The following is a 14,701-nucleotide window of genomic DNA, read 5'->3' on the forward strand; positions in this document are numbered from 1 at the left end:
AATGAATTTTCAGGCCTCTGAGCACTGCTTTGTGGATCCTGTAAGAGATAAAAAGGTTGATTTGGACAAAAAATCATGTGTGGTACCTCCTGTGCCTCCTACCCACTGATGCTCGATGTTACAGCATTGATGCATCTGGTACAGTTGTGTTGAAATTGCTGATAATTACCTCCATCTCACTGCGTTTCAGTTCTCGATAACAATGTGCAACAGCTCCGTGTCATTTCCTTTCTTCCCTGTACACACCAATCTGCTGGATTCATCTTTCCAGAAGTACAAGCTGAAGATGATAAGGATAATTGATGATTCCCTTCTGGACCGGGTCATTATTAATAGCTGTGCTCACTTAGGCTGTCAGCTAATCTCTGCTGCAGAGGGCTTATCGCGGTGCCCGCTCGCTGCTGCTGCACTGGCGGGGGAAACGTGCTGTGCAGAAATGACATTCCTTCCTAAGCTCCCATTCTGGTATTCAGATTTGAAATTTTTGCTTCAGCCAGACAAACCCAAACTCTCAAACTCGTCCCACCAGCATGGTTGGAGCTACTGGCAGTTTCCATGTTGGCTTCTGTGGCTTGAATGACCCATGCTCCCACGGTGTCCCAGTACCTCCCAGTCCCTGGTCTGACATCCCTCCCAGAGGGCTGGGAGGCAGGCAGTGCGCCTGCACTGCTGCCAGTGGGCTGTGCCCTCGCTGGGCAGGGCTGCAGCTCACAGCTGCAAGGCTCGGTTCAGCATCTCCCTGTGTGCAGGAGCTGCTCTGGGGCAGGGCTGTGGGCACAGCCCGGGCTGGGCCACAGGGCAGGGCCAGCATCCCTGGGAGGAGAACACTGCTAGGGGAGGCAGGACCTCGCAGTGGGAAAACAGGGAATGAGAGTGAAATAAGCAGTTGCCCTTGGAATATCACTGGGGCAATACTGTCCCCCAGTGATATCTATTCTTTGGCTTCTGCTAAAATGAAACCGGTTGAGATTTTCCTTTCTTTTAGTCTGAACTGTTAAAGGAAAATCTCTTTGTAGGGATTGTTTTGTAGAATTGAAACCAGTGGCATTTTTGCATGCTGGATGTTGATATTTTGTCATAGGTCTTCATCTTTCATTCATTAAAAGGAATTCCCAAACCCTTCAAGGGGGCCAGCTTTGTGCCAGGTGATGCTTTGGTCCTTGAACCAATTGTAGCAACTGTGGCAGAATCAGGGTCCCTGGGGTGGGCTGCACCTGCAGAGGGCCCTTAAGTTGTGTTTGTAGCTGAGGGGCAGCAGTTCCAGATTTTTCACCACCTGCCATGATAAATCTCCTTCCCTCCCTCCCCTTGCACCTTCAAGAAGTTGTTCCTTTTATTTGCGAAGTAGAAAAGTGATTTTTAAAAGGTGAAAGAGTATTTCTGACTTTGATAGCATGATTAGCTGGGCTCAGAATATTGTTATGGCTTATCTCGCTCTGCTGTGATAACTCAGAAAAACAATAAATGTCTTCTTACAGCAGACTGACATTCAGTATTGAAATTGGTCTCCTAATCTTTATGTGATTGCTTTCTCTGTGATAGAAATATTGCCTCTTGTAGGGTATTTATTGTCTAGTTCTTTCCAAAGTATTGACTTTATGTAACCGTTTGATATACATCAAATCCCTTAGAGATTTAATAAACTCTTCTGGTCAGTCTTCTGTTGTAAACACATTGAGATTTATGGTCATCTTAGTGGAAAGCCCTTTTTTGCTGAATTTCTCTGCTTCCAGATATCAAAAGATACAAATGGGAGCATAGATCACGGTGGGAATCTGAGCTGCCAGCTGTTGCATGCTGCTCAGGAGCTGCTGGTGGCTGAAGTGAAGTGTGTGTGTCGGGTGATGGCGCAGCTGCCAGGGCTGGGCTGGGGGCACCAGGACCCTCCTGTGCTCGCTGGGGGTCAGCCTGTGGCTGCAGGGCTGCAGAGCCAGCTGGGCCCATCTGTCCCTGATGGCTCCAGGAGCATTCCCGTGGAAGAGCAATGGGAAAGGAAAAATCCACTGTTACTCAGTTGTGCGTAAAGTCAATGTATTGGTGCTGTGCTGCAGCGCCTGGAATTGAGAGAAATGCAAAACTGGGAAAGGAAACACACAAGCCTCACGAGCAGCCACATGTGTGTCATCACCCTGCCAGGTTCCTTGTGCTTTCCCACCCTCCAGCTCTCTGGAGCTATTAGTTCTTATTCTGAAACCAGACCATAGGTATTTCAGTATGATACTTAAAAAGTGTCCTTTGCTTTGGGATTGGAGAGGGGAGGAACACACTTGTTTTTAAGAAGAAACTTTTCTCCATACAGGAATCAGCTTTCCAGGGACAGCCTGCAAGAAATCCAGCCGAGCTCTTCAAATTCACTCATTAAATGCAAATACTCTCTTTTTCATCTTACATTAACCTCCCTTTAATGGTGTGAAAATGTCTTTTCATTTCACAGCTCAGCATTAAAAGACTATATAGTGAGAGGTTTCTGAAGTGTTATAAATCAATAGCAGCTAGAGAACAGAGCGGGTTCCTGCTTTGCTTGCACTGGGGAGGAGCTGCTGTTCCTATAATGTCCAAATCAATCCCCTTAGCTGGCAGTGCCTCCAAACCCTGCCCCTACCAGCTGCTGGAGGCTGGGGTCTGGCTCTAGAAAGTAAGCTCTGGATTGAGGCTTTCCTCTTATTTTGGTGAGATGAATTTCAGTTTCCCCTCTGATGGTGCAGTTTAATGGGCAAATGCAGTTTGCAGATGCCCCTCCACAGACTTTGAATTTCCTGTTGTTGTTGTGGTGTTCCTGCCCTTCAGCTCCTCTCCCAAGCAAGAATGAGAGGCATCAGAGAAGATAAAATGTTTTTCCTCACCTGCCTGTCACAGAAGGTGCCTGTATTGCTTCTCTGGCTGCTTCATGGCTTGGGTAATTAATTGGGGCGGTGATGGAACCTCAGATAAATGGTGTGATTCCACGGCTTCTCTGCTGATGGGAACACTTAATGGGAAACTTACTGGGAATGATAGAGTGATGTATTTAAACAAGCTAAAAGGAGAGTTTGGGTGATGTTTTGAGCCAGCGTGACAACCACAGATCTCTGGCAGCTGACTATTTCCCACTCTGCAAATCCAAACCTAGAACTGAAGGCTGGTGTGCACATCCCCGTGCCCGGGGCTGGACCTTGGCAGCAGCATGGAGGGGGCTGTCCTTGTCCCTCATTTGTGTGGTATTGCACCAGGCTGGAATCTCCCTCAGAGCAAATATTGGGAACAGCTCCCAGGGTGCTGCCAGCCACCCCATTTGCTCCTTTTCACACCAGGTTTTTGCCACCGGAGCAGCAAGCAGAGCATTCATGTGGAGCTGAAACCTTGCAGTGTTATTTCATCTCCATTATTTTTCCCTCCTGATCTATTGAGATATAACCACTTTCAAAGACAGGGACAGATTATGGTCACAGAGATGGCTTAGCTGGGACACAGCTAGTCATTTTTCCTTGCTGATATTTTATTAATATATGTTATTAACCTTGATTCTCCTTCCCCACGGTGCTTTATCATCTGAACTAATTAATTCTTCTTGCAAGATGTGCAGGGAAGGGTTGGGCATGTGAAGGAGATGTGTCTCCAGGTGGCCGCAGTGGTACCTGCAGTGAGGGGTGATCCCAGCTGAGGAGGAGACCTGGCACACAGCAAACAGACCTGGACACATGCACCTGTAGATTGGCTGAATTTGCCCTGTCCCTTTTAACTGGCACAAACACTGAGGGAGATGATACCCTAAGGAATAACCAAGCTGGTTTTCTGCTTTCTAAATGAACACAAGATAGCCAGGAAGAATAAACAACTTGTTTGGTTGGTGCTGGCAGCCAGCACCGTGTGAGGATGTGCAGCACTGGCCAGCCCCCCAGGCCCCCCTGGCCCTCCCTGCTCTCCCCAGGCTGCTGTGGGTGATGCTCAGCCCCAGCCCACCCGCGAGGGCCCAGCAGGATGGAACGGGGCTGTGGCAGGGGCTCCCCTCTCCCTACCCCTCACACCACGGTGTGCCCAGCCCCAGGAGCTCACCAGCAACTCTGTGCTCCCAACAGCTGCTATTAACTCTCTTCTTCATTTTCTTTCCCCCCACCCCCCTCTCTTGTTTTACTCCTTCCTTCTCTCACACCTCCCTGCTCCAGGGCTGACATTTGCTAATAGCAGCATGTTGGTAGGGAAGCAGTGGAAGTCTGAACGAAACTGGGTGCCTGCTATAGCCTGGCAGGGTAAATGTAATCCTGTTAGCAAGATGAAAATACCAGGGAGAGATGGAAGGAGATCAGAAAGGATGACTGTGCTTGCAGAGGGCAAAAGAAAATACGTACACAAATTCATTCAAAACGAAATAAAAATTGACTGGATTTGTAAACAATCTTAATGTCCTGAAAATGGCTCATCTGATTCATCTTACCCAGAGATCTCATTGCACTGAGTGACCTCTGTGTTCCCAGCCTGGGTTTATGCTCTTTATCTGCAGGGTCCGTGGTGCTGGTGAGAAAGGGCACTTCCAAAACCATGCGTTGCTCCTGAGCCACTGCAGGGCTGTGGAGCAGGGGGAGTCGTGTCCCACGGTCTGAGGGGCTGTTTGTCCATTCTCGCTGGGAAATTCAGAACCTCCAAATGCTGAAGGGGAGAGAAGGTTCCAGGGAGATCTTCCTGCAGCTTTTGATGCTACTTTATATTCAGCAGCAAAGTCCTCACCCGGATGAGCCAGTGCTGTCGGTTCTGCCCGTGGCTGTCCGAGCACCCAGGCACTGCCCTGGGCTGGGGACAGTGGCCATCCCCCTCCTAGGGCCCGTGGGCACACACGTGCTGTCACAAGCCAGCGTGGCTGGGAAGAGGGAGTGGGAGCATATTGTCCTTGATGCCAGGAGAGATCTGAAATCCAAATGTTGTTTCAGGGAGAGCATCTCTGAGAGCAGCCTACAGCGTTTTACAGGCATTTGAGTGTTCTTCCCTTTGAACTAAGCTGCAATTTGTCTTTGTAGATGTCTCTAATACATTAATACAAATGGTGTAGTAGTGGAAATGCATTATAATACTGCACAGTGTTGCTCTTAGTAATTCTCCTCCTTCAGCAAGTGAACACTTCCTCGCTCATTTGTATTCATTGTTTTGATGCTTAACTTGAAAAATGTATATTATACAACAGGCTGAAACCCATGACGAATAAAAGGAAAGAACCCAAGGGGATAATAAGCATCTCAGCACTGCTGTGATGTCTCCTGCTGCTAACATCAAAGCAACCAAAGCCATCACGGCTGTGTGCAGGGGACAGGGAGTTCCATGGAGTTCCATCTCACCACAGGGATGGGGACCCCGAGACCAGGGAGACCAGGGAGCACCACCAGGGCCAGCACCTGCAGGGGCTGCTCCTTCCTGTCCCCGTGTCACTGCAGCTGGGTCACGGCCCCCAGCCCCGGTGCTCTCAGCCCGAGACTGCTGCCTCCTGTGCTCCAGCCCAGCAGCTCCTCCTGGGCTTGTCCCGTCCAGCAGGACCTGGCTCTGTCCCACCCTGCGCCCCTGCCCCTCAGCCTGCTCTCGAGGAGCACCTCTCCAAGAAGTCTCTGATGTGTCAGGGGAGGTCTGGCTTTTTCCATATATTGTTGTCTCCAGTAGCCTCGTCCACATCCTGCCTTGTAATTCACACCATGGAATCCTGGATTTAGTTTGGGGGTGTTACTGTCATGGACTTTTACCCTGCGAGTGTACCTGTAAAGCCATTAATATTCAAACAACTTCACTAAATAAGCAACTACACCACAGTAGTTATTTATTACTGTTTATGATGAGACTTACCTAACTGATTTCTCCAACACATTTCTCCAGAGGAAATTAGATACATTGCTTAGTTAAAGCTGTGCCAGGAGGAAATGTTTCTATAAATACTTACCAACTCATCTGGAGAGATGATAAGTGCTGGTGTGTCCTTCACAATGTCATGTTAGTTGCTGAGTCTGGTTTAAAATTCAGTTGTTTATCTTCTCCGGGAGAAAGAAAACCCGATGGTTCTAAAGTGAGGAACAAAGTATATGCAAAAAATCAGTCCTGAACTCTGAAACCTTGGATCTAAGGACTTTTTGCTTCTTTTTTATTTTATTTTATTTTAGATTCAGTGGGGAATTGCCAGACAGGCTAACACGTTCTGCTTGCTTACCTGGCCCTGGAGGACAAAGTGACACATGGTGGCAGCCAGGATGTGTGTGCCACCAGTGCAGTGGTGGGAGCAGTGTCTGTGCCCAGCCCTGGCATGCCCTGCATCCTGAGCCCTGCTCACAGGGAGCTCAGCAGGAGGAGGTGCTGTCCTGCCCATGGGACTGCAGCCCCCTGCAGCAGGTGAGTATGAAATTCCGCTTCAATTACACTGAAAATTCAGTTACAAAAAAGGAAGTTTAGTTGTGAATCAGGCTGAGGCACTGTATGAAATACATTCAGATAAGCAAATGAGTTAACTAAATCTCAGATTTTGCCAGTTATGAAACCTCCTGTGGTTTCCAGCAGGCCTGGGAAATAGAAACAGCCGGCAAATGATGAAAAACATTCCTATAGGCTTCCACCTATGGGTTGCAGGAGGGATGCAGGGAAATTGCATCCTGGTTTACATGAAATAATACACAAAGAGCTGGAATGGATGAGTGAGATTGGGGTCCAGCCTCAGCATTCCTCCATAAGCACACAGAAGCTCTCATTTCCAGTGCCAGCCCCTGTTCAAGGTGACTCTTCAGTTCTGCTGCTGCTTCAGACACAGAAGTGACCCAGGGGCACCCAGTGATTTATTTGTACTAACTCACCATTCAGCAATAGCTGTGGGTGCCAGCAGCTCCCCAGGGGCCGCGGGGGATGCCGGTGCCCCTGCAGGTCCCCTGGTTCCCCTTGGACCCGTGGCTTGATTTACTTATTTCTCTGAGCATCTTTCCTCCTGATTTTTAGAAGCTCAGATATGGGCACTGCTTTGCTGCTGGCTCTGAGGTAATGGGTTTTTTTGCCAGTTACTTTGTTATACAATCTCAAATGTCAAGAAATCCACCTACCGGGCTGTCTCTGCCTTAATAGCTCTATTACCAGCTCTAGCTAGTTTCAGAATAAACTCTAAAACTATGGCTAAACACACACATTGCATCTAGCTGCAGCAGTTAAACAGGCTAATTCCCACTCTTGCCTGGAAAATTGTTCACTCGACAGCTCTTTGGACCTGTCAGGTTATTTTTAGCCACAATTAACACACCAACATACAATGTCATAGCACCCCTTCTGTTAACTGATGTGCCAGCACTTTTCTTTTTTATTCAGTAAACTATAAAAAGTTTAAAATTTTTAGTATTTAAAGCCTTGAAGGAGAAAGCCCCCCCTAGTATTGATGCCTGATGACATTTAGTCAATGAATTAAGAAAAAAAGAACGGTGATGGTTCTGACTGTCTCCCAGCTCTTGCTAGCACTAAATTACAGAATTAATAGGCTTTTAGAAGAGACTGACACACAGTTACTGTGGTAAAGACAATTAAAAGTGGAAAGCCACTTTTCTCACCGCATTTAATTTTAACTGGAGGCTTTGAGACTCAATAAATCTTTTTCTTATTTCATTCTCACATTTTCCACAGGTATTCAAGTCTTTAAGGAAAGCTCCTGCTATAAACAACTTAATTTTTTCTTTCTTTGAATCTTTTGCTATTCTCTTTTTTCCCTTCCTCAATAAGGAGTTGAGGTTCTTTCCCATCACCAGCACCTTACTTTCTTTAGAATTGCTGTTACTGAGCTGTGGCTCAGGTTTTATGAAAATACAGTGTGGCAGGAGTCTCAGTCCCATCTGGGATTTTTCTGGCAAATCTAGCTGGGGGGAAAAAAACCAGACAAAGCCACTTGTCTGCAGGAATATCTCAGGGCAGTGGGACCAGGGTGTAGAAGAGGGTTGGGTTTTTTGGGGGGTTTTTTGGGGTTTTTTTGGTTTTTTGTTGTTTTTTTTTAAGAAAACAACAGCATCATGAAAATGGAAATTTTTATGACAGTTTTGGAAACAGACTCAGAAAATCTTTCTATTCCAAGAACTTGGGCTTAATTAGCCTTTCCTTAAGATAATGGTATGAAATAGAAATGTCAATTTTCTTTAGAAACACTTTCCTAAGAAACTCTTCTTAAAGAAGTTGCTGAGAATGGGTTTATCCAGGCTCAGTGGCTGTTCAGAGGGAGCTGCAATGATTCAGCATTCCCCACGCAGTGGCTCTCTGCAGGGTTTATTAGCACAGCCTGCTCCAATGCCTCTTGGAAAGCTCTTGGCGCAGCGCACTGTAAGTCTCTTCACCTGCCAAAAATTGTTTCAGGCTCTTGTTCAATATCAAGTTCATTTTGTGACCTTGGGTGGAAGCACAGTGCTGCTGCTTCTGCCAGTCAGTTCCTTTGGGGCAGTTTCTCGGGGGAGATGAGCCGTGAGTCAGGCACATCTCCTGGCCAGGGGCATCGTGGTGCTGCTGGTCAGGTGCAGAGCCCACACCCTGTGAGCACTCGGAGGGGTGCAGAGCTCAGCGTGGGGAGCTCAATGCAGATACCCCCGTTTAGCACTTCGAACAGAGTTCATTCTGATGGCAGCTTTGGTAGAGGAAGCAGGACTCTGGGAGACAGAAGAGCCTTCCTTCCCTGCCCTGGTCCTTCGGACAGGCCTCTCTCGGCAGGACCACCATAACTTGTGGTTGCCTTCCAGCTTCCCCAGCTCGCTGCCACTGCAGCTCTGCCCTGAGCTGATGCAGAGCAGCTTCCCTTGCCGAGCAGAGGCAGCAGCATTAATGTCAGGTGACATTTATACCTCCTCCCCACTGACTTAACATCGTGTGAGTGGTTCAATGTCTCCACACAGATTGATGGAGCAAATTACCCTTGCGAAGGACCTGTGTCTCTCTGGCTGTAGGGACTCGGGTGACTAATTTCAGCCTGACACTTCCCTTCCAAGGCAGCAGCACTGAGACGTGTCCTGGCCATGCCCCCGTTGCTGCTTCCCAATTGACTGCTTGATGAATGGCCTGGCCTTGGCACTGGCAGCAGTGGTGATGGATGCACTGCCCGGCTCTGCGGCTGTGCCTGGCCAGCATCTGGCACAGCCTGCTGCTGCCACCTGCTCCCAGCACCTCGCCACCCTCAGAGCAGCCCCACGTCCCTTAGGGACCTTGTCAGGAGGCACTGGTAGCCAAGGGGTTAAAGGAGCTCCACAGCCAGGGCCCTGTGGCTCATAGTCTCCGCTGGGTTATAGTCAATCCCTGTATGATGTTGTCAGGGAGGGTGAAATGAACTTGCAGTAGCTGAAAGCAAGAGAGGTTAATTAAAAATCTTGATCAAAGCGTCATAAACTGCATAAAAGGTTCCATCTTTTAATTATTTTTAAATGGTCTCTCAGGCAGGATGGCCAACAAGAAGTCCCTGTTCCCAGGGCCTGTGAGCTATGGGATTGTGTCATGATGGCAGAGTCAGTTATCACTCGCTGTCCAAACGAGAGAAAGGCACAGCCCGGGATGGTCCCCCTGTTGGGGATGAAAATGAGGCATTGGTGATGAGTCGTTGGCACTGCTCTGAGGGGTCAGGGAGCTGCACAGACCCTCCCAGCTGGGGCAGAGCCGTGCCTGGGGCGAGCCTGGCCGAGCTGGCCTTGCATCCCCTCGGTGCCTCAGCTCTGAATCTCTCACCAAGCGAGTGAGGTTTCAGCACCTTGCGTTCCCACAAGCACTTTGTGCTGTAGAGTGAAATCAAAGCAGTCAGCCCAGCAGCGGAGCGTCCTAGCTCCCTGTTTGACCCAAAGCAGCTCTCTGTGCTTCCCAGCACACTCCTGCACTCGGCAGGGAGCTGCCAGCTGCCCCCGGCTCTGACTGCGCGAGGGCAGAGGGGCAGGGGGCACAGCAGTGATTGTCCAAGGAAGACTTCAGTGGGAGTTTAGCTTACAAATGATAATTCTGCACTCTGTGTAGGATAGCTGGGAGATGCAAATTCAAGTCCTCCCCACCACAGCATGGTGTCCAGGCACAGGTACGGTGGGTGTCAGTGCAGGGATGTGCTGTAGTGAGAACAGCGAAGGCTCTTCCAAATCCCTTCTCCTGGCGTGTGAAACAGGACCAGAGTAGCATGTGCTTCCTCCTGCCCTTTGGCTTTTGTATCTTTCTGTGCTGTCAGAGGCCTGTATTTACCATACATTATACACTTAGAAAATGACAGGCCTGTAACGCTGACTGAAGGCAGTTATGTGGTAGTGTGAATACAAATAAATAGCATTTCCAGTGCGATACTGGGATAGTCTGGGCTGTCTTGGGTGGGGTTCTGCAATTGCAAACACTTCCTGTCTTGTGTTGATTTTGGATTTCATGCAAACATTGTTTCTATCCTATTGTTTAGCCCCTGGGATAGGACTTTTGGAATACAATGATTTCTTGTATAAAGGCCCAGGTTTGAATCCAGCAGTGTTCCTTTCCTGTCTGATGGTTTTGCTGTGAGAGGGGAAAGAAGTGCTGGAGAAAAGAGCAACACACGTACACACAGCTAATAAGAGCAGGGTGTGAAAGCGTCCTGTCCTCCCCTCCCACCCAGCAGGGATGGACTCCACAGCGAGCTGCAGCACCGGCAGCCGTGGGAGGTGTCGCACACGGTTTGCTCATCACCCCGTTTGCTGCAGAAGCAGCCCATCACTGCTCCCTGGAACGAAGAGAAGGACAAGGGGACCTCAGGTAGAGGATTTGTGTGGCCTTGGCAACCTGGGCTGGAGCAGTGGCCACCGTGCCTCTGGGGCCAGCCAGCAGGGGAGGGGAGGCTGCAGCATCTCAGCCCCCCTGGCAGCCCAGGACCTTCAGAGCACCACGAGGGGCTGGGGGTCAGCAGCCCAGGACCTTCAGAGCACCACGAGGGGCTGGGGGTCACTCCTGGCACAGCTCTGAGCACACCCACCCCACCAGCTCACAGCTGAACTGCTTTTGGAGAGCCCAGTCCTGTGTTCTGCAGTGAGCAGGGGGGCTGTTCACAGCATCCTTCCATGGACTGACTTCAAGTGGCCCCTTGAGCTCTCTCAATTAATTAGTTTGATGAGGAGCTGGGTTAGTTACCAAGCACATGAGCCTCAGAAGCCAACTTACAGAGCAGCTGTGAACTGGTTTGTTCTCCTAGGCCAGCACAGACAGAGCTGCTCTGCATCTCCCACATGCTTCAACACAGACTCGTGCCCTTTTCCCTTTCTTTCCTGTCAAATCCCATTCCCTGGGTGCTCTGCCTCCTCCTCCAGTGCTGCAGAGGACAGCTTTTCCCACTTGCAGTATGGCTCTGCACAGCCCACTCACCTCTCAGTGTCAGTGTGATCTGTGTTACAGAGACATCAAAGCACGGCATCCTCGGGAAAAGGAGAGATAAAGGGAGAAGAAAATGTTCCAGAAGCACTGACAAGCAAGAGTTGTGTTCAGCCCCTTTTGAAACAATAATCTCCCCAAAGGTGTGCAGAGCACTCCAGCAACACACAGCGGGAGCAGCCGGGGCTCTGTGCACAGCGTAATCTGATCATGCTCTCTTTGGATAAGAAACACAGCTTCATGCTTTCCACCTTCTAGGAAAGAGATTTATTATGAAAATCAGGTCCCTGCCTCAGAGCACATAAAAAACAGTTGGCTTCATAACCTTGGGGAAAAAAGATAAATAAAGAAATCCCATGAGACACGTGTGAGAACTGAGTAAGTATTAAAACATATGTTGGAACATATTGATCCCTGAAAGCCTCCTGCAGCAGACATGAATCTTTTTCATTTCCAGCCCCACTGATAGTTTAATGAGGATGGTGTGTGCCACTCACCTGGATCAATCATTTATGCAGATTCCTGCCAAGCCCCCACCACTGGCCCTGTCTCAGCGCAGCAGAGAAGCCCGTGCCACGTTTCAGCTGATATCAAACCTCTGCAGGGCGCACAGCCCAGCCCTAGCCAGGCAGCCTGTCTCAGGCTCCAAGGGCTGCCACCTTTGTCAGGTCAGAGGGATGTCTGAGGACCTACTATCTGACCTGTGGATCAGCATCCCTCCTGTTATTCTTGTCCACAGCAATGTCCCAGTGACACCTGCTTGGTGTGAGCAGAGTGCCTGAAATGCACCCTTTAATTCCTGTGTCAGGTAAACCAGATTTTTCCTTCTTCTCAAAGTGTATGTGTAATAAATATAGCACAGGCCTAGGAGGATGAAAAGATGAATCACAGCTATGAAAATATTTGACTATATTTTAAGCAGGACTCCCAGCAGGTACAACCATAGCCATCTACCACTGACGTGCTTCAGAGGCATCAAAAGACTGGTTTTTCCACCACTGAGTTACCGTTAATTATTCTTAAAATAAAGTGCTACCATGCAGCATTAATTCAGGAGAAACTGTAAGTTCCTTGCTATTTTCTACAGCTTGTTTTCACGATGAATTAATGGGAGTTAATTTAGCAGTTCACAACAAACAGGACCACTGCAGGAATACAAACTAGGTGTTCCTCCCTCTTGTTAGTGCTCCTCTTCCACTTTTATTAGATGTAGTACAAAAGGTCTTAGTCTGGCAGAGAGTAAATTTGCTGGAAAGGCAGAAATCAGGAAAAAATACTGCATGATTTTCTCCTCTTGTGGATATTGACAGTTTGGCACAGATGCATTGCTCTCACAGTGGAAAAGAATGGTAAAAAATGGGCTCTAATTCTTTGCAGCATGTTAATATTATATCTGTGAACTGTGTTGGTGTTGTCAGGTCTGTGTAGCATGTCCTTTGTCCAAGACCAATCCCAGTTTTCTGGAGCAAGAGCCATTTCAGCCCACAGGTGGCACTTTGACTGTCGATCACTTTCTCTAAAAATGCCAGAGATTTCAGTCGTCACTGAGATGGAAAACTAAAATAAGCAATTTGGAAAGCATTCTGCATCTTGGAGAGGCTTTCTATAATTTATTCAAACTCAGCTTGAAATAGAGAAATGGTTTTACCCCCAGAAGCATCCAAAAATACATTGTGTTAGCAAGTGCATTGTGTAGGAAAATAACCAAATCTTCAAAAGCTGCAGGTCGAGGTCCCTGTGCTGACAAAGGGCTCATGTACAGCTGCAGCTCCTGTGATGCCTGTGCAAGCCAGATGCTCAGCAAGTGTTGGGGTCCAGCTGGTGTGCAGCCAAGAGGCTCTTCAACCGTAATGTCCCCACAGCCAGATATGAATTCAAGATCCCCCTTAGCCAGTCCAGAAGCTGTAGGGATGCACAGAGGTTCCCTGGGCATTCCAGGAGAGTAGGATGCTCCTGCCTCCTGGCTCAGGCTTCTTTCTCTGTGGTGCCAGAGATGGGAGTTAACTTTTACTGCAGCGGGCATCTGCTCTAGAAGGTCACAAAGAACAAGAGGAAACAGTCCCAAGCTGTGTCAGGGGAGGTTTAGACTGGATACTGGGGAAAATGTCTCCTTAGAAAGGGTGTCCAGCCCTGAGAAAGGTTGCCCAGGGCAGTGGTGGAGTCCCCATTCCTGAACAGATTTGAGAGACATGCAGGTGTGGCACTTAAGGCCACCACTAAACCCTGTCCCTGGCAGTGCTGGGGGAACGGTTGGACTTGAGGGCCTTAAGTGTCTTTCCAACCTCATTAACTCTGTGATTCCACAAAGCTGTTGCTTGTTTTTTTTCTTTGAAGGTGCTTCTGTCCTTCTGTGAGACCATGAGTAGAGCAGGTTGGGGTTTCATTTCCGTCAGGAGCAAAGCAAGTCAGTCCTGGAGATGCTGCCTGTGTGGTTTTAAGGATCTGTAGCAGCAGTTGTAGAGACTGGGGGCGGGGAGAATGGCACACAGAGAAAATTTCATTCAAGCAATTAAGGAATCACCACACTTTTATGATTAACTTCTTGTTCCCAGGCTGAATGCAGAAGCTGTTAGTGGGGGCATTGCTATTCCATACCTGACACGAACAATGGGAATATTTGTTCTGCCCGGGAGGATTACACCTTCCATTAATCTAAGTTTTATTGAAAGTTTAAATAACAGACAGACAAAATTTGATCAATTAGCAGTGTAATTCCAAGGAGATGTCACAGTGAAATTAAATCTCAAGCATTTTTAATGCAAAGAAACCTAGGAGCTCCCTCCAGTTTTCTTTCTCAGTACAGTGTTTAGATTTTAATTGAAAGTTTATTCTGCTTTGTGCATCTTCTAGTAAATTTTAATTTCAGACTGTAATGAGAACAGTTTTCTATTACAGTGTTTGTAGCATTTCACAGATAGATCAAAGATGCCTCATAAATGAAGAAAACAAACAGGTTTGTGTAGAATCCACTAGCCATGGAAATCTCCAGTAGAAAAGATATTTATGTGGGGAAAAGGAGAGGGAATTGGTGCTGTGATGAGAAAGGATGCATGGGGGGAACCAGGTGGCTGTGATTATTGTACCCACGTGCTCCAACCCTGGGGCTCACTCGGGGCTCCTTCAGGTCCCACCAGACAGCCAGGGCTGTTCTCTTGCTCGTCCCACCCCAGACAAAAGCTGCTCCCTGAGCCCACCCCGGCACTGCTGCTCCTCTGCTTCCCAACTGCCGTGGTCCCCTTCCTGCCATCTCTCCATTTCGGCTTTCATTTCCCTATATAATTTCTCTGTCCCCAGTGAAGTGTTATTGCCATCATTACTGCTCCACATGTCTTCCATCGTTCTTATCATAAATGTCATTCTCATACTGCAAATACCAGAAGTGCCACAACCTTCCTGT

At 48.3% G+C, this 14,701-nt stretch overlaps 1 long non-coding RNA gene across 1 annotated transcript; it reads right to left on the bottom strand.

Moving 5' to 3' along the window:
- Positions 1-3,823: 3,823 nt before the first annotated feature.
- LOC119709948 lies at positions 3,824-11,882 on the bottom strand. Its single transcript, XR_005259461.1, has 3 exons — positions 11,299-11,882; positions 5,894-6,011; positions 3,824-4,878 (listed from the first exon to the last, which is right to left on the bottom strand). It is a non-coding gene; the product is annotated as an uncharacterized LOC119709948 (long non-coding RNA).
- Between the last annotated feature and the right edge of the window lie 2,819 nt (positions 11,883-14,701).

This window comes from Motacilla alba, chromosome 19 (assembly GCF_015832195.1).
Source record: "Motacilla alba alba isolate MOTALB_02 chromosome 19, Motacilla_alba_V1.0_pri, whole genome shotgun sequence".
NCBI classification, from domain to species: Eukaryota; Metazoa; Chordata; class Aves; order Passeriformes; family Motacillidae; genus Motacilla; species Motacilla alba.